The 25,491-nt window shown below is 35.1% G+C and overlaps 1 protein-coding gene across 5 annotated transcripts in view; it reads left to right on the forward strand.

The window, feature by feature from the left end:
* The first annotated feature begins 8,180 nt into the window (after nucleotides 1–8,180).
* Nucleotides 8,181–25,491, forward strand: part of LOC136988894 (moesin/ezrin/radixin homolog 1-like) — a 67,662-nt gene continuing 50,351 nt past the window's right edge. For 4 of the 5 annotated variants that reach the window (XM_067286906.1, XM_067286923.1, XM_067286928.1 and 1 more), the window contains exon 1: nucleotides 8,181–8,318. The gene's annotated coding sequence lies outside the window, so the exon portion shown is untranslated. The remainder of the gene's footprint in view (nucleotides 8,319–25,491) is intronic. The other variant, XM_067286914.1, reaches the window with a different exon arrangement.

Below are 25,491 nucleotides of genomic sequence, written 5' to 3' on the forward strand. Positions count from 1 at the left end.
GTACCGTTCCATAAGAACGAATACAAATATTTAAACTTAAAAATTAACAACGGATTAATACAAATATTTAAATTTAAAAATTAACAACGGATTAAAAGATGATACATAATAAACTAATATCGTATAAAATTAAAAAACAAAATAAAAATCAAAAATAAACTCAGAAAAAACTTCTAAACACAAGCATAGAACCATAAAATAAACATGTAAATTAGGAGTTCCTTGCAGAGTTTTTAACCATATACTTCCAGGCCGATGGAAGGCCCTCAGCGTCCCTCTCATTTATACACGCCCCTTCCAGTTTGCTCTTGTAAATCTCTATCTTCTCAGCGGTCCTTGCCAACGTTGGGGAGCTCACGGGTTTTATAATGTCCGCTTCATCCCATTTAACTATCGAGCTTTCGGTCTGAGCCATTTGGGATAGTACCGTGGCGTTGGAGCTTTTTCTGAAGTTATACTTGTGCTCCTTGTTCTAATTTCAGTTTTAGGCCGTCGTTATTACGATTGATGCCTTCAATGAACTCATTAATCTTACGGTTATTCTTCCATAATATAAAGATGTCGTCTACATATCTTTTAAAATATACTATATCCTTACGGAAGTCAAACAAAACTCTTTTCTCCAGTTTTCTCACAACCAACTCACAAAATATTCCTGAGATCGGACTTCCCATTGGAATCCCCCTTTTTGTCTATATGCTTGTCCATCATAGCTGAAGATAGATTCGTAGCATATCAGGTTAGCCAGTTCTACTACTTCGTTGTTGTAATGTAACAATTCAGGGATTCTGCTGAACAATAATTCGAGTAGTGCTTCCTTGCATGATAGAATTCTTATGGATGGATATAAGCTCTCATAATCTAATACCGTTCCTACTTCATTTTCCATTATCGATATGTGTTGAATTTCCTTAACCACAGTTCCAGGATCCTCTGCCACTAGTGCGTTGCTTTCAAGCTGGGAGGAGATAAACTTGTGTAATCTTTTTTCTAAGACAAAAGTCGGTCCTCTGCACTTTTCCACTATCTGCCTAATTTGTTTACCCTCCTTGTGAGTTTTAGCGAATGCAAACAACCTTGGAATAGCAGGCCTTGGGTTCCGGCATTTCTTAATAAAAGGTAAAACAGTAGAAAGCTTTGTCCCTTCTAGCTTCTTGACCCGTCTATCAATGCTCTCAATAATATTAACGTTAACCTTTTCACATTCCGTTTTTTCGATGTAATCTTCTATCGCCTTTTTGTAAGTTTCTCTTTTCATGATCACCAAATGTTTAGACATCAACATTTTTAGACATGTTTTAGACATCAACATCCAGTTCAAGTACGGGCATTTATCTACCAGTGTTTACGTTAAACCAACGCACAGTCCGCTTTATATCCCCTCGCAATCAAATGATCCGTATCATTATAAGATGGCGGCATTCCGGGCTCTAATCCGAAGGGCCTTTCTATATTGTGACAACGTTATGGACAGAGCAAAGGAAATTAACAGAATTCTACAGGTAGCCGAAACCTTAGGATACAGGAAAAGCGCAATAACAGGAATGGTTAAAAGGTACGAGAAGAACGTAGCAAGAGGCTCTAAACAACGTCCCGCTAAGATCACTAAATTCACTTATAACAGATATGCCAAAAGCATTATGAAAGAAATTGCGAACCGCAATGAGACATCAATAATTCTGAAAAGAGCCCCGAACCTTTATAAGATTTTAAGGAATGACAAGGATAGGCATTAGGAAGGAAGAAAAAGCAGGTGTGTATAGGATACCATACGAGAACGCACAGCTGGGAATTAAGAAAGATTATATCGGCGTTACGACAAGGAATTTGAGTGTAAGACTCAAGGAGCACAAGTATAACATCAGAAAAAGCTCCAACGCCACGGTACTATCCCAAATGGCTCAGACCGAAAGCTCGATAGTTAAATGGGATGAAGCGGACATTATAAAACCCGTAAGCTCCCCAACGTTGGCAAGGACCGCTGAGAAGATAGAGATTTACAAGAGCAAACTGGAAGGGGCGTGTATAAATGCGAGGGACGCTGAGGGCCTTCCATCGGCCTGGAAGTATATGGTTAAAAACTCTGCAAGGAACTCCTAATTTACATGTTTATTTTATGGTTCTATGCTTGTGTTTAGAAGTTTTTTCTGAGTTTATTTTTGATTTTTATTTTGTTTTTTAATTTTTATACGATATTAGTTTATTATGTATCATCTTTTAATCCGTTGTTAATTTTTAAATTTAAATATTTGTATTAATCCGTTGTTAATTTTTAAGTTTAAATATTTGTATTCGTTCTTATGGAACGGTACTATTCGATTTATTTGGCCTGAGGATGGCCTATAGAATAGGCCGAAAACGTTCGTTTAAAATTAAATTTTCTCAGCGAAGATAAGGTGTTAGATTTTGTTTATATAATTTTTGCTGAGCACGTTTTATTTAATATACTAAAAATGTATTTTTTCATACTTTTCGGTTATCCGACCAACTCCAGTTCCCAATTGAGTCGGATAATCGATGCTCTACTGTATATAAGAACAATTGTTTATTATATAGCTAATACGTAGTGTGTTCACTTACGGGTTTGCCTCGGATAACCGGGGTTCTATTGTAATTAGGTAACACTTCAGTAAACTAATATAAATTTAAGAGTCCACATTGTAAACGTTTTATACGGATTCTATCGTTTTTATTTGGAGACTTACACCAGAAATTTTTCGGTCCCGTCCCTCACCACCCGGCTGTCCCATTAATTGCCTCGCCGAGCCCATAATGGACTTGCTAGACAGACCCTGTTAGTGCTCACACTACGGAGAGTTTTAAAAAATACTACTGTGTTTGCATGAAGGCATGAGAAGTGTGTAGTTGTTGTCAAGTGAGAGATTATTAGGTGTCATCTAGAATGTGCTGTACACATTTCAAACTGAGTCACGTGATAGGCATATATTAATAGCGATTCTTAATTCTATTTACATCATCTTACTGCCCGGTATCTGACTTCTTTATGGCGGCCCGGTGGCCGAGGAGGTTAAAGTATCAACTTGCCATTCGGGAATCCGGGATCGAATTAGACTGGAATAGTTTCAGGAATTTTTCGTGGGCGATCCATCCCGGATTTGTGGAGCTCCGCCTTCCGTCCGTCACTACCCGGTCGGATAACAAATTTCGGCCCGGAAGTATATACGAAATATAGGCCCGAATGAACAGATGGCCGAGAAAGCGACATCCAATATGACCACTGAGCAAATGGTTCACTGGAAAATTTCCTGGTGGGTTATTTCACTACTGGCCGAATCCGTGACGAGTGTGATTTAACGGCGTTAGCAGTGCCATAGGGTGGAAAGAGCCAAAAACAGAGCATCTTTTAATATAATGAGCGCGTCGCTTAGTAAAACGGCTTTAATATAGCTGGATAAGCAAGCTTGTGAAACGCATTTGAAACGGGCTGTCATTGTTTATTCAGCTGTACAATGTTTAGTTAACTACCGCAACGCAACACTTTGGCAATCTGCCTAGGGGAAATGCCTTCCGGAAGGTCTTTTCAAGAGTAACTGGCCCCTATTTAGGCGTTACTGACGTGAAGAAAACCCAGAAAACTCCACGTTGCCAGCCCGTTCTGGCCAGGCGCGAACCCACAACCGAACTCCCAGTGTTCAGGAAATGGAACCGCTTGGCCACTGGTGGGCCTTCAGCTGTACAAAGATCGCTTCATCAGGCAATGCGCCCAATACGTTAGTTGACCCCTTATTTCCAATTGGAAATTATTATTACTCATAAATCCTTGATGAACAGATAAAAAGGTATTTATTTTAAATGACAAAAAGCAAAATAGTATCCACAGAAAAGCCAGATGGCCGAGTGGTCAAAGTGGCAACCTACCGCTCTGGGGGACTCGAAATGAATCCGGGCGGGTCAAAAATTTCCAGGAATTTTTCTAGGGGGTCAGAATATATCGGGCACCGACCCTCCCCACACGGCCGCCTCATTATGGGCATGGCCGAACTCATAATGGGCTTACTAAGAAAAAGATCTCTTTCTGCCCACATGACGGAGAGTTCAAAAAAGTGTTCTGCCCCGATTATTTCGGATAATTGGCGCTCTATTGTAATCTGATTTTGTACTTATAAAGAATTATTTGTACGTTTAAATATAATAAATTCATTTTTATTTTATATAAAACGAAAATTTTTTAAATAATTTCTACTTTTAAGTACATTTATACTGTACATGATTCCCTATAAATGTATATTTGAAATCAAATAATCAGTTTATTTTGTAATATTTTGAAGAAATACCGGGTGATTTTAATTAAAGTATCCCTACTAAATGCCGTTTAGGGAGATATTTAACAGACTAAATGCAACCAAATCTATAAAACATCCGTAAAAACTAGTACCAAAACTGTCCTCTATGGTATTTTTGACACTACAAACAGTGTAACCACAACACATGCTGAGGCGGATCTAGGTTTTTCGGGGCCTAGGGCGTAATGAAGTTCAATGGGGCCCTGTTTTTAGTCAATACAAATAATACTATAAATTATTAATAACATAATAATAATGATAACTATTTTTATTATACGATAAGTGCTCATTGTTAATGAAAAATATTAAAAATTTATGATATTAGTTTAATTTTTGTAGGCCCTTGATTCTTGAGGGCCCAGAGCTTAAACCCTATTAGTCCTTATGTAGATCCGTCGTGAACAAATGCAACTGTTTGTAAATGTAATAAGTGATGAAAATGAAAACTATAAATTCGTAATGCTGTAGCTTCAGGGGTGCTATGATGGCTACGCCTCTAAGCTTAGTAGCGCTCATATGTAGTACATATAATATATATACTTTATCTTTTATCACGTAAACTTAGGCTATTGTTACCTTTTTAACATTTGAACTGTTTGGAAAAGGGAAAAATGGCAGTCATAATTTTTTCAGTTTGCCCCTCTATCACCCGACGTTTTGCTTCTGCTGCAGGGCTGGTTTGTGTAATTTTCTCCCTAACACACTTCAAATCTTACTTAACTAATGATGGGACTAATTACATAAAAAGTAGTTAACTAGAATAATTAACTAGTATAAAAGATAATGTAGCTGATGTCCCAGAATACAAGTTTTCAAATCTTTCATCCGACATTCTTCATTGTATGGGTGTTGACATTTGTCCCGGTAAGGAAAACATGTTTCACTGCACTGAAATACTACTGGCGAGCATAGCTGTATTTTAAAAATCATTCTTTACGTGCAAGCAGTTGTGTAACACCCTAAAACACTTTAAGAATGGATTGGACTGATTGTTTAAGGTAATGCAACAAATGGACAATCGATCTGTCAAGAGCAGAATACCTCTCGGGAAGACGTTTATAATTAGATACGTGAAGAAAATCCGAAAAACTCCACGTGGCCAGTGCCTTGGTGAAGCACGAATCTGCAATCAAGTGTTCACTGGTGGGTTGCACTCAAACTAAACATTGTTGTTTTCCACGACCAATATTCAGTGATTTTATCCATTCGGTACTGATGGCCCCCGTTTTAAAAATAATTATATTAATTATCCCAAAGTAACAATTACGACTATAATTTGAATAAAGTAAGAGATGAGATCAGTGCCGTAGCAAGGCAGGTGCAACAGGTGCACCCGCACAGAGCCCATTTGAAAGGGGGCCCAAAATGCACGTATTTGTTTTATTATTTTCCCAAACCTAATTAATTAAGGGGCCTAAATACAAATTCTTGCCCAGGGCACAGGAATGGCTAGTTACGGTACTGGATGAGATCAGAGAGGAGTGATTGATTGATTAATTAACACTACGCCCCAGTACACTTAAGTTGTATGATCGATGTCATTTATCATTACTCTTCTTATGGATGGACCTAATCACAATAACGACGACTATCATTGGTAAAGGAGCCCGTACTGATTATAAATAATTATAAGTGTCTGAATCTGAATTATCATGGAGTAGGCTACATGGTAATCCAGCTGGCCGATTTCCAAGAAATGGGAATTGGGAAGTAATATTCGGGGAAATGGACTCTAGCGCTTTTTAACACTAAAAAAATGTTCTTATTATGTTTGAAAATATATTTCGACAATAAGTAAATCGATTTTATGTACTAAATTGTAAAATTAAATTATACATTAACTTCTGTAATAATTGAAAACATTTACAGCATTAAATCGATTATTCTTACCATTTTCATATCGATTTTGAATATATAATTGAATATTCTTTTATTCGAAAAATCGATCATACGTACGTTTTGATAGATTATTCTCGTTTACTCTAAAATATTTGGAATAAATTAGCTGTTCAATACATCTATCAGAAGGACATTCGATCAATCATACGAACGATCATAAAAAAACAATTATCTCGCAGTTTGCCAAGTTTCCTTTCTGAACTTTAGTCATAATTATTTTAATTCTTAAGTTTTATATTACTATGAAATTTAAAAAAAAAATTAAGGGGATTTACAACGGGAAATTCTTTAGAACATCTTAAAATGTAAATTAGCTGCCAAAGTTTTCCCTCGAAATTTTCTTTTGTAAAATATATTGTTTTCTAGTGGAAAATAATGTATTTATTCAATTCCTAATATAATAAAGACACATTAGAAAATATATTTCGGATTTAAATTCAGTTGTGGAATTTAAATTGCAGAAGAATAGTTATGAAAAAACGCTTGGAACTTAGTTTATATTTTAATATATACTTTCAGGTATATAAATTCAATGAACACGAAACTTATTCTGGTGCTTCACGCAAAAGATTTTATTTGGCAGACAAAGAAAAATGTAAGTTTAATAAACTTATTCTTTCTACTTATTTGAAAGTGCTGGCTGCTTGCGTTCTCCATGCAGGATCACTCACGGTGACACGGTAGCTTACTCAAAACGCTAGGTACTTCACGTTTATATATGAGCTAGATTGTAAAAAAGAAAATTATTTAAGCCATAATAAAACTGAATTTAATTCAGTTAGTTGGTTTAATAACTGATAAACTGGTTTAATTTATTAAAAAAATTAAAACAATTTAATGCGAGTTTATAAAAACGTTTACAGGTTGTACGCAAAATGGCCGAAATAACCAAAAACATTGCATTCTGTCATTCTGTCATTCTTGACTTATTGAAATTAAGTCAAGAATGACAGAATGGACTATTTTCGGTTATTTCGGCCATTTTGTGTTTATCTTGAATCTGAACTTTCAAGATTTATTGAGAATATATATAGTCCAAATTCTGATTGTCACGATTAATATTTTGAGAATTGAGTTGTGGAATTGCTTTTTCTACTGTTATCTAAAGTTAATTTTTAAAATTTATATTATATGTATATTTTCTCATTGTAGAAGTTTCTCTTCTACAATGAGAAAATTTCATTTGCACATGAATTCATTTTAGGTGCATTCTAGTTGGAATTTCTAGGAACTTTTGAAGATTGGGTAAGGCATCGCCCTACGAAGGAACCCAACGTCGAGTCTGGAAGAGCAATTCCAGGAATTTTTTGTGAGTAGTCCATTCCAGTTATATTGAGTTTTGTCCTTCACCACGGCCATCTCCATTACGAGCCTAGCCGAACCAATAATGGATATTGAAAAAGACCCTCTTTTTTTTTTAACTCTTTCCGCCCTGTGGGCACTAAGAGGGCCTCTTTTAGTAGGCCCATTATGGGTTCGGCCAGGCCCACAATGGGGCGACCGGGTGGTGAGGGACGGGGCCCGACATATCCGAACGAACCACCCCCCGAAAAATTTCTGGGGATTATTCGACCCGTTCGGATTCGATCCCGGGTCCCCCAGAGCGGTAGGCTGCCACCTTGACGCCCTCTTAGTGCGCACGGGATGAAAAAAGTAAAAAAAAATAAATAAACAATATACTTTATTTTATGATAATTATTAACTAAATGCATTTTAGTTTTCTATTTAAAACTCTATAATTGCTAATATTCATAACAAACTTTTTAAATAAATGGCTCCATTTATTTATAAAATTAAAAATCCGAATCACTTCTATCAAAAACATGATTTTTAACTATATTAATATCGTAACTTGTTTCTATAATATTAAAATAATTAAACGCATATAAAACAAATTAATATTATTATATATCAAATATTCAGAAAAAAATATACAAAGACGGGACATGTGATTTTTATTAAAGCTCCACTCGACAGACGAAAATTAAAATAAAATTTTCATCGTTTTTGAGCATGCGCATTAGCCCCACCCCGACCGAGCAGCCATTTTGTTGTTGGTGCTATCTGTCACTGTTTGTGTTTAATTATAATCAGTTTTTCCCGTATAAATAAAAGGTATGTAAATATCTAACGTGTTCCTGATTATTCCTAATCGCTAAATATCTACGAATTATTAAATAATAAGTTAAAAATGTATTAATTAGTAGTTTTTAAATTATAAATGCCTTTAGTTAAATGAAAATTATATTAAGAAGAGAGTGTAATGAGTTTATGTACAATTTATTAAATTCTTTATAATGTAATATTACAGAGGCTAATTGTCTTTGATAATGAAGTTTTGTATGCTGAGTTAATTAACTTTAAGGCTTTAAAACTAAATTATATTTCATTATTATTCTGTTTTAAATGGAAAGAAAGATGTGAAATTGTTTTAAATAATTGTTTTCTACTATAAAAGCAATTTTATAAAATAAATGTTTGTATAAATGAATAAATATTTCTTACTTAATTTATTATTATTCTAACATTGTGTGAATAATAATGGTGTTCTTCCCATATTAAAAACAAATGCAATATCAAACCGGAAAATATAACTAGAAAAACCGAAAGAATCTTTACAGTTTGACGTTTAATTTTCTGAAGAATCCAATGTTTTAGGCTAATCAGCAGTCTTTTGGTTCTTTCTACAAATAACGATGGGATTCCAGAATGTCAGTTCAAAATAATTCCCAAATGGTGCATGTTCTATTAAGAGAGTTATTTTTTTGTACTTTTACACTTTAATAAATAATGTCTTTATTAAAGTGTGTGTGTGTGTATCTATATAGTAATACCTCTGTTTTCATTGACTTTGGTTATCGTCAGTTTCGGTTTTCTTTGATTTTTTTTGTGAAAAATTTGTCTCGGATTTTGTTGGCGTGCCTGCATAACCTCCTGCTAAGTTTGCGAAAATATAGAGCGACCCTTGTGTTTTCCTGCTCGGTATGGCATAGGTTCTCATGTGAGCTTTACCCTATGCATCTTAGCCAAACAATTCCATTGCTTTCTTTTTAGTTCCATCGTGGAACCGAAGAAAGTTTCCAGAGCCCACAGCCCTACAATTGCCATGTTAAATGTTCATTTATTCTTTACATTAGTTTTGTTATATTTGTTTTATATTAATTTCTTTGTTTTTAGTATTAAACACAATATTTATTCTCTATAAAATGTGTTTTTGATATGTATTTTGGAGTGTCTACAACAAATTAATTGGATTTACGTTGATTTGTATGGAAATAATTCTCTGTTTTTGTCAGTTTTGGATTTCTCTGATTCTTTTTGGATGGATTATTGATGAAAACTGAGGTCTCGCTGTATAATGTAACTAATTATTTTTTTTGCTTCTTGTGTTTTTGTCGACAAATTTGTTGATTCTTCCTGACTTTTTTGTATAAGATGGAAAGCGGCTTTATTGAACTAATGATAAATCTGCTTTCCAATGTAAAACACTTGCTACGATAAATTTGTGTTTTATAAGTTTTTCTCTCCTACTTTTATTCTAAGCGAGCCTTTAATTTTATTATTATATAATATGATGCAAAACTTAATGCTTTATATTTTTAATTCAAAATAAGTACCATTATAATAAATACATTCTAAAGAAATGTGATCAGTTTTAAGATTTTTTCTCTCTGATGACTTTTTAAAGTAATTATTAAAGTGTATTAGAAAAAATATACATGTATTGTAAATTTTATAAATTTGAATGAATAAAATGAAAAATTTCAATTTAAAATTATTAGATATTTAAATAGCTAAAACAACAATAGAATTTAGTTCCATGTTTATTCCCATGTTTAGTTATGATTGATTAGAATGGTAACTGATTTTATAGATTACATTTTCATTTATCGATAAGTATTTTTAAAACACACACTAACATAAATAGAAAAATGGTAATTGTGTATAGCTTAATGCAAAATTATGAATTTATGGTTTTGTGAGTTAATTTTAGTACACTTTTAGTAATTATATCAATGAGTTAACAGAATTTTGTATATTACATTAAAATAAAATTACTTGTATTATAAATGCATTAATTAGATTGTTTATCCATTACAACTGCTTACATTTGTTTTATTCAAAATCTAATAAATATTTGAATTAAAAAGATCACACAATAGTAAAATAGATATGGTAGCTACATGTACTTTTAAGAAATATTTTATAAGAAATTGATTAGCGAAAATAATTAAATTCTCTCATTATATTTCTGTGAAAGCTGCTGTTATAAATATAATTATTAAATAATAGTTTTTAATTCCTTAACATTTTCATTACCATAATAAACACTAAATTTTAATTATTATATATAAAAATTTAAGATTTACATAAATTGGATAATGTATTATTGAAAGTGAACCAGAATAAAAGTAATTAAAATTTTATTTTCTGACTTTTTACTCCTAATTATCGTGCTAAAATGTTTTTGCATGTATTATCCTAAAAGTTTGAGACAAAAAGATCTAAGATTTGTATCAAAATAAAATTCTTAGTGTGTCAATTATTTAATTAATATTAAAAAACTTTTAAATTATATATGCATTATAACACAACTGAATAGACTGTGATTAAATCAAACTGAAATCTAAATTTATTATTTACAGTATATTATTTGATGATATTTCATTTTTTAACAATCGAGAGTGGAAATGGTTAAAACTTCAATAATGCTAAATTAAAATATTACTAAATTAATGAAAGTGAGTTAGTTTTGTTAATAAATTTTCCCTTTTATGCAAAAAGTTCAAAAGGAAATTATATTTCATAAACAGTTTCCTTCAAATACAAGGACAGAGATTCAAATTTGTAATTAAATGATGATTTATACATGTAGTAAGTTTAATTTGCAGTGTTTTTACAGAGAGAAACTACTGAAAAAGCTAAAAGAGATATTGAATCTCTGCCAATTATATGGAAATATCTTATCAAATAACATTCTTTAGAATATCTTCTAATATATAAAATAAACATTCATATTTTATTACTACTTTATACAGTTTATTTTGTAATACTGTAAATATTTGTTCATATTTTATATTCCTAACATTTTGTTTTATTCTTCTAAATATTTGTTCAATTCTATTTAAATTTTTTCATTTCAAAACTTGATTACTGTCATTTTTAGTTATATAATATATATCAAAACTTTCAACTGGGTATGATTGATTGATAGGATTTTAAACAATTTAAAACTAATGAATTATATATAGTATTTTATTTTAAAAAATGCTTTTATTATTATGATAGAAGTTTTGTTGCAACAAATGTAGTGATTTTTAGAGAAGTGTGAAGTTCTAAACATTGTCTGTATACAGAACAAATTGTAAAACCAGTAATGATCATGTAGATGACCTTGATGGAGGCTACATAACCACTGATTTTTTAATTATAGAATATAGAAGACGAATTCAAATTAGAAGTTTTAAAACGAAATCATTTTTAAAATCAGTTATTCATCAAACAATCATTTGAAAATTAGGAATGAAGATGCTGGAGTGTGATAAGAGAATAAAAAACAGGAGTGATGTAATTCTATGAAATTTAAGTTTCTATTCAGTTTAACTCTGAGAAAAATAATTAAAATTCTGTTTGCATCACTTGTGCTGTAGTAAAAAAATGTATCTCAAACAATAGCTGACTTTTTGGACAGTTTTACCAATTCTTGTTTACTATGATATTTATAGAAGGAAACAAATCAAATATTATTAAAATTGTGCACCACATGACATTTTCTTATCACCAATTTTAGTTTATTACTTTACTTTTTAACTTTTTTTAAAGTTTTAATCCAGTAAAACCAAAAACTTCTGGCCACATTTGTTATCCGTCATCAGGTGTACATATAGAACAAAAAATAAAATGAGTGGTTACATGGAAGAATGTGTACATTTGATTTAACATATGTTTCCATTTAAACTAAATGATTACTAAGAGTAATTGATGGCCTAACAAATATACAAAGCATGATTACATACCACAATATATATGTAACTGTTACATGTGCAATTTTTATTACACAGTTGGCCTAAAAGAGTTTAACAATTATTTTTTTAACTTTGCATATTTATTAAATCTTATTTATTAAATATTTATTTATTATTTAGTTTTAGTAATTGTTTATGTAAATATAAACATGTTAAAATTGTATATGAATGTGATATTACATTCTGTAATCACTCATTGACTTTTGCTGTGTGTTTGAACCCTAAAGACAGCTATTAAATGCAATTGAGTGTATTTAAGTTTTAATTTCTTACTGCTTTGCAGGATTAAGGGTTGTTGATTTCTACATTCTAGACATCTGTTTTACAGTCAGCAGCTTTTTTAAAATTAGCTTAAGTATAATAAAAAGAACTGCCTAAAAAGTAACTGACACTTGCAACCTTTTCAAGCAGTAAAAACTATTTAATAGCTAAATGTTTTTGGTCTTTAAATAAGATCAAAAATGTTAGTTATGAAACTTTTTGCTGTTTAAAATTGTCTTTGCATAGCTTTTTACGTAGTTTTGAAATTTAACATTATTAGCATTTCATTTCTTTGCCTTAATAATTTTTATATAATTTTTTTTTCTATATATAAATATTTTTCCTACACAATTTGTTAAACAGTTTCTTCTTACTGGTGAAGAATGACATTAAAATTTTTAAATGTTTGTCCCCTTTTAACTTTGTTTAAATGGTTTATTCTGTAGATGAAGCCATACTATTTTGGAAATGTTTAATTAAAAATTTGGCTTTCAAAAGGTATTATATAGAAAAAATTGTCTATTTAACAATTCTTAATAAGTTTGGCTACCTATAAAAATAAATCAATTCTTATTCCAATTTGTAGAATTCTGTAATTTAATTTTTATTGTGTCTCTTATGATTGAGAAGTTTGACTGTGCTTGACCTAAAAATTAGGTCAAGGTCATCAAGACTGTCATTATTGGATTTTGATCATTAATTAAATAATCAGATTCACATTTTTGAATATACATTTTTACAGATGTTACTAGTTTTTGAAAAGATCTTTATGAATAAATTTTATTTAATTTTACAAACAGTATATCTTGTCTGTGTATGTTATATATATTAATTACATGAACTTATAAATAAAAGGGAAATTGTTTGTAGCTCTGCCATATCATTACATCTGTGAGAAGTTTGTATTTGGATTAACAGTGTCACAGAATTTAGTTTTTTTTTCCAGGAAATATCTTTTATTTTAATTATATACTTTCCTACAAATTCTGTTTTATCATATTGAAAAATTTACACCGCACAATTATGAAATTACTAGCAGATATCTGTTGTCATCTGGGCTAAATGTAATAAGGACAAACATTAATAGCCAAATTTTTAAATATGATTTTAATATTTTAAGCTGGGCAGTTCTGGGTATATCTTCTAGTATAGAGATTTTTAGATTAAACCTGTATATATCTGTATTATAATTTCATAGTCTCTCTCTCTCACTTTTTGGCTAGCAGTAAACTGGCCTTGTCCTTTTGATCTGGATCATTATGGTTTATTTTGTCTTGTTTTGTTCTAAATTTATTTGGTTCTCTTTATTCAGTTCTTGATCTTAGCTTCCTTCTCAGTTCTGTATTGTTTATATTATTGATGCATTTGTGCCAAATTATCTAGTCTGATATTTTCTTTTATTCTTAATTCTCTTAGAGCAGAGAGAGATTCAAATCCTTTCTACTTCTCAGAGAAAAGAAATTTTTTTTAGCTTTCACAAATTTTTTTTGATTTTTGGAAAAATTTATTTAAATAATTATCAATAAATTTTATAATAGTTCCTAAATGAGAGAGTTTTTAATTATTTGAGATTAGAAAAGCTTTTCAAAATTAAACATTACAATATTTTCTACTTTCAGAAATAAATAAAGTAGAAATTTAATAACATGTTTATTTATAATGAACAATGAAATTTAATGAAATTGAATTAAATTGTTATTAAATTTCATTGTTCGTTATATGTTTGTTTGTTTATAAATAAAGTAGTAGTATATGTGTGTAGAGTGAAGAAAAAATATACATCATTTAATGAAAGGGTTAGATACTGTTCACATGAAATAGGTAATTTTATAAATTTTGGAAGGGAATTTCATTGACTTAGTATTATTCTCTTAGTTCCTGGAAACATCAGTTATAAACATTATCTGAAATTTGATTTATAAATTGTCTTCCTTGAAAATTAATCTTCTAAAAATAAGATAATTAGCAAAATGTTTCTCTGTACTTGTAGGAAAACTGAAACATTATCAAGAATACATCTGCTGCATGTATATTTTCAACTAGTTAGTTAGAAGAGCTACATTATATATGTCAAGGCAATATATAAAAGTTTAATATTTATTGATTTTCGTGAAATAATCTTAAAGAGCAACCTAACTTTTAGAGGTTTATTTATAGCTAAAAAGTAAACATTTTATGGAATGTGACAAGATAAGCAGTTAACAATGCAACGAACTAAATATTATAAAGATTGTTAACTTTATAATGAATTATATAACTTTTTCAATGATTATGAAATATTTAAGGTCCTAGTTACATATAATTTTTTTATGATAGACTTACACTAAATAAACTGAAAGATCAGTTTCTATAAACATATAAAATCTGCATTTAATTAATAAATCTTAAAATTAGTTTAATTTATATTTAAATTTTTTGTTAACCTTAAAGAATGTTTTCAGGAAAAATTTATGATGATTATCATTAAATTTGTGGCAGTTGATAAGAAATAACATGTTGATAAGTAAAAAATTTAAAACTTCCGTGCATGAAGTTTTTAGAGTGACAATGATGATATAAAATTTTATTGCTAATTATTTTTTAAAAACTTGTAAATTATATTAAAATTTTGGCAAATTTTTAAAGTTGTTGTTTTCATATTTGTCTGAAAGGATTGACTATAAAAAGAGGTGATAATGATTGCTCTATTTTGCAGAAACATAATAATGAGTAATTGAAGTTAAATACAGAGTTTAAGCTTAAATGGTGGTTTTTCTCCCCTTTATTTAATTGAAAATGTTTAACAAAGTTAATATTGATTAGAAATTGATATTTTATCAAGTAATATATACACTAATATGATTTTTATCAAAGTTAAAATAACAGTTTTTTTTTTTCATTTTTGATAAAGAAAAAAATAGCATTTTATAACTTATCAACTATTTCGTGATTTATGTACATTTTGATATGTAATTTATGTACATTTAGATATGTTTTAAATGAGTTTTTATATAATAAACTTGTCAAGATTTAGATAATCTCAACATTGATAAAATGCCATATCATGATTATTTTACGAATTAATTTTCAAAATTTCAGATTCATTGTTAATTTATTGGGAATATACTTTGTATTTATCATAATTTAAATATTTATGAAGCAAGCCTGATTTCAGAAATTTTTTTTTAGACTTTTTTTGTAAAGATAATTAGACTTGGATACGTTTATGAATATTTAAATGCTTAAATTGCTGAGCATATCAAAATATGAATAGAAAAACTTAGATTTATTTTTGAAAAGTTGCAGTTATTCAGTACAGATTTTATTATGCTATATAAATTTTAATTTTTAAATGTTAGAGAAAAGGAACTAAAAATTTAATATTTATATGTGAAGTCACATTTTCACAAATGTATAAACCATATAAATATTTATTTGATCTTTAATATGCTAAATTTACACCAGAAAAAAAATTAAGTGCTTTAGTCATTATAAGCAAATTATAAAGTATTTTACATTTTGGCTGAATTTTAATAAATACTTTTATTCTATATAAAATAATTTTAAGGAAGAAATTATCAAAGGCACTAATTACATGTACATTACGCAGTTTTTGCGAGCACTTTCGATGTTTTAATTCGTTGTTCTGCCTGAGGACGACGAATTATAAAACGTCTCACAAAAAGAGTGAAATCTACATGTAATTAATGCCTTTTGTGATAATTTCTTCCTTTCTTGCTTAAACAAAAGATCGGCATGACATCCAACCCCTGAATCTCAAAATAATTTTATTTTTAAAGTTTCAGAAAGGAAAAATCACAAAAATAAGAGTATGATTAAATTAACAATCGATACTCAAAATTCAAAATAGTTAATTTATATGTAAATACAGTATAAATATATAAAGTTCCAAACAAAAACATCTGAGATATAAAGAAATTTCAAAATGGTATTTACAAGGTTTTTACCTGAGTTAATGTTTTTTACATTTTGCTTCAAAGTGACAAGCTTACCTTTATCAAAGAAAAACTTCTAAGAAAAAATTTGACTGTCATCTAAATTGTCATATATTTTTGGTGAAATTTTTACATTGTACAAGCTTTTTGTTTGGATATCAGTTGTTTTTTTTTTTTATTAATTATTGTGTTATTACATGAAGACCTAAGATCAGAGGTTTCCAACCTTTTTCAAGTATCAGTCCCTTTTAAGAAATTTTCTTTTTCCATCAACCCCTCCAATATTACATCCTATATATTAGACAATATATTATACAGTGGACCCCATGTATTCCGTGTTGTACAAGTCACTTAGATTTTACAAATACATGAGCCATTCGCAGCCTGGCACTTGCGCAGTTTAGGGGGTACGGCTGTTTTGAAAGGTTTTCTTCCATAAAATTAATCGATTCTAGACTAATTTGACTCGAACATTTCCAAATCATGTATAATTTTTTGGGAATAATCCATATAAACTATGCTATAAACAAAAAATTGTAGGAATACTTACTGAGTGTGCACCGTTCAAAGACGCCATTGCATAAGCTTGTTTTTGTCACGGAGCAGCTCATTGAACGCCGTACGCATTTCCTGAAAAGTTATTCTTTCTGCGAAAAATTCGCTGAACTTTGGAGACAACATTAATAGAGATATAATTTTTATGGCCGTTGTTTTTTAGTAAGTCCGCTGCTCGTTTAAACTCAATGGTTTATGCAATGTCCACTATTGGTCCAGATTTGACTAATCCTGTCGAGACACGAGTCAGCTATGACAATCTGTCTCATTCTTTTACTGTGTTATACGAACACAATCGCAATTTTTCCACCGTATTATACAAATCCGTCTTATATGAATTCATGTTATAGGGGGTCTACTGTATATATAATTATATATTCAACACTCTCTTACATAATTTATAAAAGACATCATCTTACATTTATTTGAGAGAAGATACTGTAAAATTTTTAATATTTTAAAATAAAACTTTTCAAATATAAAAAATTTATCAACTCCTAAGGGTTTTACACTGATCTTGTTTGGGCAACCCTGCCTAAGATGACGACATTGTACAATTTGGTCAATGGTTGGCAATGTGATGTCATCCAATCAAATGCTTTCAATATGCTATCAGTAAAATCATTATAAAAAGTTTCAACGTGCATAAATATGAGCCTTTGCCATTCTGGATAACATTTTTGAATGAAAATCATTCATTTCAATTCTTATAGGCATGAAATTAAGTGATAAAAGTAAAATAACTGTATGGGCAACCCCTGTAAACTTTGACCTATCAACTTGGAAGTTTCACCAGTCCCTCACTGATAACAAGAAATGTTTAAGTTTAAAATTTTTTTTGGCAATTCTTTTATAGAAAAATTTGAAATTTTGTGCACTACCTAAGAAGAAAAGTTTCTTTTAAATGAGATATTCATAATTCTGTAGGCATTTGGAGGCAGAGAAATTAACCCCTGAAAGTAGGCAATGCTGATTCCTGTATATGTAGTCAGTGATTTTTTTTTTCATTTGGCACCTCCTTTTGTAATGTGACTCTTAACTTAGAGGTTTTTTTTTCTTTTAGAATTTTAAATGCCAATAATATGTGAAAATTTGATTTTAAAAAAAAATTAAATAATTAAATTTTATAAAAACAAATTACAGGAATTTTATAAAAAAAATTAACTCAATAATATGGAGAGTTAGGTTCTATACTATCATCTAAAATCAAAACACTTCATTTATTTTTACTTCCCTTACACACACAAGCACAAAACATACCATTATTTATGCTATCCTTTATTAAATGTACAGTAGTGCAAGGTCTAAACAAAGATGCAGAAGAAAAAGTAAAACTCTGAACATCCCTTTTAAGAGTAAGATAAGTGCTGAAAAATAAAAACATGAATATAATTGAAAAGTGCCGTATTAGTGAAGCACTGTAAAATGAATTACTTTAAACTGAGTTACACCTATAGGGCTAGTAAGATATTTACTAAAAATAATTAAAATTTTTCCGTAATGTATGATTTTTCTATTAAATTTCATTTTTTTTAGTAGTTTTATAGAAACTACATGCATACATAAAACATGCCAAATTTTACAAGTAAAAAAATTTTTTTTTGGTTAATTTTCTGGAATAACCTAAAACACACACAGAAATATATATAAAATTATTGAAAGTATTAACAAATATGATTAAAGTTTCAACTTCATCTTTAAGTAGAAAGAACAAATTGGATAAAGATCTTTTTGTTGTATATGAATAATGTAGTTCCTAATTAAAATCAGAGATAGGAAAAAAAAAACAAATAGATAATGGGACACAAGCAAGTACTTTTAATAAAAATACATGAAACATAAAACTTGCTAGAAGTAGAACAGTAGAAATTGTATGAGATAGAAATATATTCAATAGAAGTTAGATGAAACCTGGTTGAGATTTTGGAGGAGGATAAAAAATAATTGTTAGTAGAAACAGTTTGAAGAGCTGCTTATTTTGAAATGTAAAGATAACTTTCATTTAGAAAAACTTGCCAGAGTTCTACTTAGAAACGAACAGCAAAAAAAATCCAAAAATTTTTTTTCTAATGAAGGAAAAGTTTTGGAAGATATATATACTTTTATTAATTTCTTTTAAAGCTAAATATCAAATATTAATTTTATTCAAATAAAGCTAAATATCAAAGGTAAAATTTTATTCAAATAAAAAAGTACAATCTCCATTAAATTACTGGTATGAAGCAATAAAAATATGCAATTACTGACAAACCAGCATGAAGTAGATTTAATTTAATGAAAAACAAATATTTTCTTCCATTTTTAATGGTCATCCTCAGGTTTACATCATGTAGAAGTAATAGAATGCATGTTTTTAAAAAGAACAAAGATTTAAAAGTTTTTTGAATGTCGTGTATATTTTATTTGAAGAATTATATATTTTTCAAATAAAAAGTAAATAATTTCTTAGTTTTTGAAGTCTATAGAATATTTGTATTAATTCAAGATGTTAAATCATCATCATCATCATAATCCAAATCATTTTAACAAGCATCAGTATGATAAGAATTATGAAATCTAATAGTAATATTAATGAGAATGATTTAAAAATTTAATTAGATATATATGGTAGTTACATTTTTAATTTGATGAAAAAACTATCAGTTTCAGATAAGCTGAAAATATTAAATTTGTATAGAAAATGAAATAAAATGAAACTTTCAAAAATATGTAAATTTTCAATTACCAGAATATAAATTCACACCTTAGAAATCAACTCCAGCAAAAAATTTTATGAAACGAAAACATTTTCACTCTAATTTGATTGATCTTGGTCAGTATTCCACAGTAGAACATATTTGAATTTTCTGACATTCCCTTCAGTTTCTGTATTTTGTTACATCGCACTTACTGGAATGTAGAGAATTATACCATATGTTACTTATTACAGTATCCATTGTAGGATATGACCCAAAAATATTTTAGAAACTATAAATCATAAGCCAGTGTGATTTTTAATCTTTCATCAATAAATTATTTAATTTATCTTAAAAAAATGCATAACAACTTTATTTTCTTCTTAACTGGTTTGTACAAACCACTATTTTCTAATAAAACAATAAACTTTTTTCATTAATTTGACTCTTGCCAATTTATAAAATGAATGTGAATCTTTATCTCCTAAATGTGAGTTGTCATTTGTTACAATGGTGAAGAAAGTTTCTTTTAATAAAGGAATGATGATTAGTCAAAATTTGATTGCTGGTATATGATTGGAGTAATATTTATATCTGTGATTCTAAACAGTATATATAAAACAAAAGATGCTAATTGAGTTGTCTATTATAATTTTTAACGATCTGGATGTTATATTCTCTATTGTATTAACAAGGATATCTGTGTATCTGTGTATAATACTATAATTAACATTAATTCAAAATTCAAAGAACTTATTTTGAATTAATTTTGATATATATTAACACATCTTTATTCTTTATTGGATTGTTTGCAGGCTATAATTAAGTTAACTATAATTATAAAATTTGGATCTTGTTCTTGTTCTTGTTCGTGGGTTTATGTTGGAAGGTATGGCCGTTGTCGGCTTTTCTTCCGATGCGCCGCCTGGTGGTTAGGCGAAGCGGCCGGTCTTATATATGTACCGCTCAAGGGCTGAGATGTGGTGGCTCGGGTCTAAACCCGCGTGTGGCCAGTAAAGTTGGCTGAGGTGGCGAGTCTGGTTCAGGTCCAAAGAAAGGGCTTGGCCCAACTCCCGACGGGCCTCGTTGTACGCCGGACACACCAGCCAAAAATGATCGGGGGATTCCTCCTGCCCGCAGTGCTGGCAGTCCGGTGAGCGGCTAAGGTGACGAGAAAAAAGGAAAGATTGAAGAGGCGCCGTATTAGTACGTAACCTCGCCAAAAGCGATTCCGCACGGCGCGAGGAGGCCAGATGGTAAGGCCAAGGAGAGAACGGCCGGAGGTGCTCCCTCCCCTTGTGCCGGAGAGCAGCCGACCAATTGTCGGTGAGGGCGAGCACGATCTTGTCCCTGTTGAACCGACGTAGGTCTCTCGGGGTAAGGGAATGGCGCCAGGAACCAGTAAGATCGGTGTGACTGGCTGCCCTATCGGCCGCTTCGTTAATCTGAATGCCCGAATGTCCTGGGATCCAAACGAGGTCCAGGGGGGCGGGGAACCTGCTGACAATAGATGCAATGTCTGAGATAATGGCCGTCGATGAGAAAGAGACGTTCGTGATTGCCTGCAGGACAGAGCGGCTGTCTGAAAAAATTACGGTCGGACGATTATATTGAGAGGCGATCATCAGCGCTCGCTGAATCCCGATAGCCTCTGCCGTGAAAACGCTGCAGGCGTCGTGGAGACGCCAAGTCTCCCGGATACCCTCGCTAGGAATGACGATGCCGATCTGCGTCCTGAGAGTAGTTTTCGATGCATCAGTACCGATGCAGAACCTGTCGTACCAAAGTTTAGCGTGGAGCTCAGAGTAAAGGCTTTTCAAGCCCTCGGCGTGATCCGCACCCGCTACGGACCACTCATTGAGGTGGACCTTGGGCCGGATCTGATCTGCACACGGAGGGAGGAAATTCTGGCGGTAAAGGCTGGCGACCGGGAGACTCTCCTTAGCGAAATGGGTAAAGACCCGGGCGACGTAAGGAGACTGAAAGCGGCGCCAATGGTGAGAGGCCAGACTGGGAGCCGCCTGGAAAAGGTGGAACAGAGGGCTTGATGGACCCCGAGATAAGTGTGTTACCGCATGCATTATCGCTCTGTGGCGAAGACGAAGCTGAAGCGGGATATACCCGGATTCCGTATAGAGAGAGATCAGGGGAGTCGATTTGGGGACCCCCAGCGCGGTACGAAGGGCCTCGTGTAAAGGGCGCTCCATACGGCTAATGCTGGAGGGCGGAGCCCCCTCCAGGAGCGGGGCGCCAAATTCCGCCATTGGGCGAAGCACCGAGTAGACAAGGTGCAAGAGGTCGGCGGTCCGAGCCCCATTTCGGCGGGAGGCAAAGTATTTTAAGTAGGAGCAGGACCGCGTTAGTTTGGTCCGGAGAAATTGGGCATGGTTGTCCCAAGTGAAAGTATGTGAGAGTTGGAGGCCCAAGACTCGGACTACCCTTTGCTGGGGGATGGTCCCCGAACTGAGGGTGAAAGATAAAGGTGAGCGATTGGTTTTGGCCGAAAAATCGATGGATGCGCTCTTGGTTGCAGAAAAGGACATGCTCCACCCCGACGCCCAATGTTCCAAGTGGTCTAGAGCTTGTTGGGCGCGGGCGTGGGCCTTGGTAGGGCTCGAGCTAGCTGAGAGAAGAAAGATGTCATCGGCATATACTATCACCGAAACATCCGGTGGAATAGCCCTCCAGAGATCGGCCATATATAAGGTAAACAGGAGGGGGGCCAGTACACTCCCCTGAGGGATGCCTTGCCGGAACGGGTGGGGATGGGAGAGGATTCCACGCCAGCGAACCTGGAATTGGCGGTCTAGCAGAAACGATCTAAGCCAAGAAAGAAACCTGCCCCCAATGCCATAAGTCCGGATCTTGGCCAGGAGGCCCTGCTGGTTGACCGAGTCGTAGGCCCCCTCCAAGTCGAGAGCCAACAAAAAGACCCACTTCCGTTGGGCCCGAGCCACTGCGACCTGATGGTGAAGGAGGAGCAAAGCTTCCTCGGCGCCCCGATAGGGCAGGAACCCAAAGTGGTGTGGGTGGAAGAAGGTGGAATTAGCCGCAGAAATATGGAAACGGTGCAGAACCATTCGTTCGAATAGTTTGGCCATGTGGGAAGTGAGAGAAATTGGCCGGTAGGAGGCGCAATTAGTCGCCGGGCGACCCGGTTTACGAATAGGAATAATATGGGCTAACTTCCACTCCTGGGGGCATGTCCCCGCCAACCATGCTCTGTTCAAGGCGGCCAGGAGGGCTGCAAGGCCCGACGGAGGGAGTGCACGAATGGCCTGGGCCTGGATGCGGTCCGGGCCCGGAGTGGTTGGGCGAAGGCCCCGAAGGGCCCGAAGCAACTCCGCTGGACGGAACGGGCCGTCCTCTAGGGTTAGCTGATCGTTGTGGTTCGCTGTGATTGGGGCGAAAGCGCCCGAAGGGCGGTTCCGACCAAAATAGGCGGCCAGCGCCTCGGCTTGCTGGGCTGGCGAAGTGATATCTTCCGTCGTACGCAGAATGAGGTGAGACGTTGGCGCGTCCGCGGGCGTGCGGAGGCGGCGAAAAATCCTATAGATCGTGGACGGAGAAGGAGGGGAGGAGCAGAGACGGCCCCACCACTCCCGACGCGCTTGTCGGGATTGCCGGCGGAGAAGGGCGCTGAGTCGTTTGTAGCGAGTCCAAAGAGCCAAGGAGGCAGATTGGCGGGCTTTACGAAAGGCCCTTCGTTTCTTAGCCCGAAGGAGGCTACAAGCCGGAGTCCACCAAGGTGGGGACCCAGGGGGAGGAGGGGCGCGCCACACCGAACAGTCCTCTACCGCCTGCCGAAGCAGGCCGGCGAACTGGGAGTACGAAGGGGGGCGGTGGGCCAGTGAAGAGATGGAGTTCTCGAACCGGGTGGGGAAGTCGGACCAGTCAGTACTACAGCGAAAGCGTACCCGAGGCCCCTGCCGGGGTGCTAGAGCAGTAATGGAAAGGGAGACTGGGGCATGATCGCTTGATAGAGTGTCTGAGAGGACGTTCCAAGTAGTCGAGCCGAGCAAGTCCGGAGAGCAAAATGATAAGTCGAGGGCTGAAGCGCTAGAGGCACTGAACCGGGTAGGAACCCCCGAGTTCAGGCAACAAAGGTCTGCTGTGGAAAACCAATCGAAGAGTGCGCGTCCCGCCGTGTCGGGGTGGGTGCAGCCATCATCCCAGTAAGGATGATGCGCGTTCCAATCGCCGCAGATGATCCGAGGGCGAAAACCGTCCCGAAGCAAAGCGTCAAGATCCATATCCGGCTGAACACCTTGAGGGGCGTAGACGTTCACGAGGGAAAAAGGGCCCCCCGGGAGAAAGATCCTGAGCTCCTGGGTCTCCAGGCCCGCGATTCCTGGGGCGGCCGGAAGGAGGCGCGCGGGAATGGCCGTAGCCACCGCCGCTAAAAGACCGCCGCCGCGGGAATTGGGACGGTCACACCGGAAAATGGTGAACCCAGGGAGGGAGAAGGAGGCTGACGGGACAAGCCAAGTCTCCTGGATTAAAAGGACGTCTACCCCGCGGAGCCATGGTTCCGCCAAAAGAAGGTCCTTTTTAGCGCGTAAGCCTTGGGCGTTCCAGTGAACGATGCGAAGGGCCGAGTTGAATTGGGCCGGACTAGGCATTATGTGCCGATTGCGCTGACTGACGGTGGCGAAGTTTTACCTTTTCCGCCGGGTTGGCAGAGCCAAAGTCTTCCAACGATACTGTCCGGGTTGGACCAGGCGGGAAGGAAAGGTCCATGTCCGATGCTGGACCGTCTGAGTCGGAAGTAGCCTTTGGGGCCGCCTTCCTCTGTTTATTTCCTTTTTTCTTTCTAGGCGGGCCAGAGAGCGTAGGGCGTTCCTCCCGCTGCGGCGGACGTTTTTGAGCCTGGGAGGTAGGTAATTGTTGGGGTTGCGACGAGATGTTTTCGGGGAGAAGGAGTTCCGATTCCCTGGTGGGAGGGGTAGACCGAAATTCAGATCTAATTTGTCGGAGTTCTGTCCGTAGCGAGTCAATAGCCGCTTCCAGCCGGGCGATTCGCCGGGTCAAGGATTGGTGGTCCGGGCCCCGTGCTGAGTCGGCCTGATGGGTAGACTCTACCCTACCGCTGGGACCACTCTTGGCCTCCGGAACCTGGAGAGGTTTAGGCTTTGCCGCCACCTGGGCATAGGATGATTGCTCCGACGGCCGGAGACGCTTAGCCTCCGCATGCGAACAGCGGTGGATAACACTCAATTTGAGTAGCCGCGCTTCCGAGAGGTATGCCGGGCAGTTGGGCGAGTCCGCTCGGTGAGGGCCCCTGCAGCGAACGCACTTCTCCGCCGGGCGCGAGCACCCCGTGGAGTCGTGGTCCTCCCCGCAGTTTAGGCAACGACGGCGCCCACGGCAAGAAGCCGGAGCGTGGCCGAAAGTAAGGCAGCGCCCACAGAATCTGGGCTTAGGATAGAAGCGCTCGCAGCGAAACCGTTGATAGTACAGTTTCACCGACTCGATCGGGTCCGCACTGGCAATGGAGAAGTAAACCGTCGTACTAGGGGTCACCTCTGCCCGGTCGTTGAGTTTCCGCGTGAAGCGGCGCACCTCGACAACAGGCAACATGGCCTCCGTGAGCATTTCGTAAATCTCGGACGCGGTTAGCGAGACATCCACTCCTCTCAAGAGATACGCCGTTTGGGAGCATTCCGGGGCCAACCTGCCCCACACCGACAAATCCCCAAGAGACGTCAGGGCGAGAGCCGTTTGGGCGGTGGAGAAGTCCCTTGTTTTCAACAGAAGAAGCCCACTTCTGGAATAACGAACGTCCTCGATGAGCTCCGGGCGTGGGAATCGCGTCCGGAGTGCGGCGTGTAGCTCG

Source organism: Centruroides vittatus, unplaced genomic scaffold (assembly GCF_030686945.1).
Source record: "Centruroides vittatus isolate TY-2023 unplaced genomic scaffold, ASM3068694v2 contig_1276, whole genome shotgun sequence".
Taxonomy (NCBI): Eukaryota; Metazoa; Arthropoda; class Arachnida; order Scorpiones; family Buthidae; genus Centruroides; species Centruroides vittatus.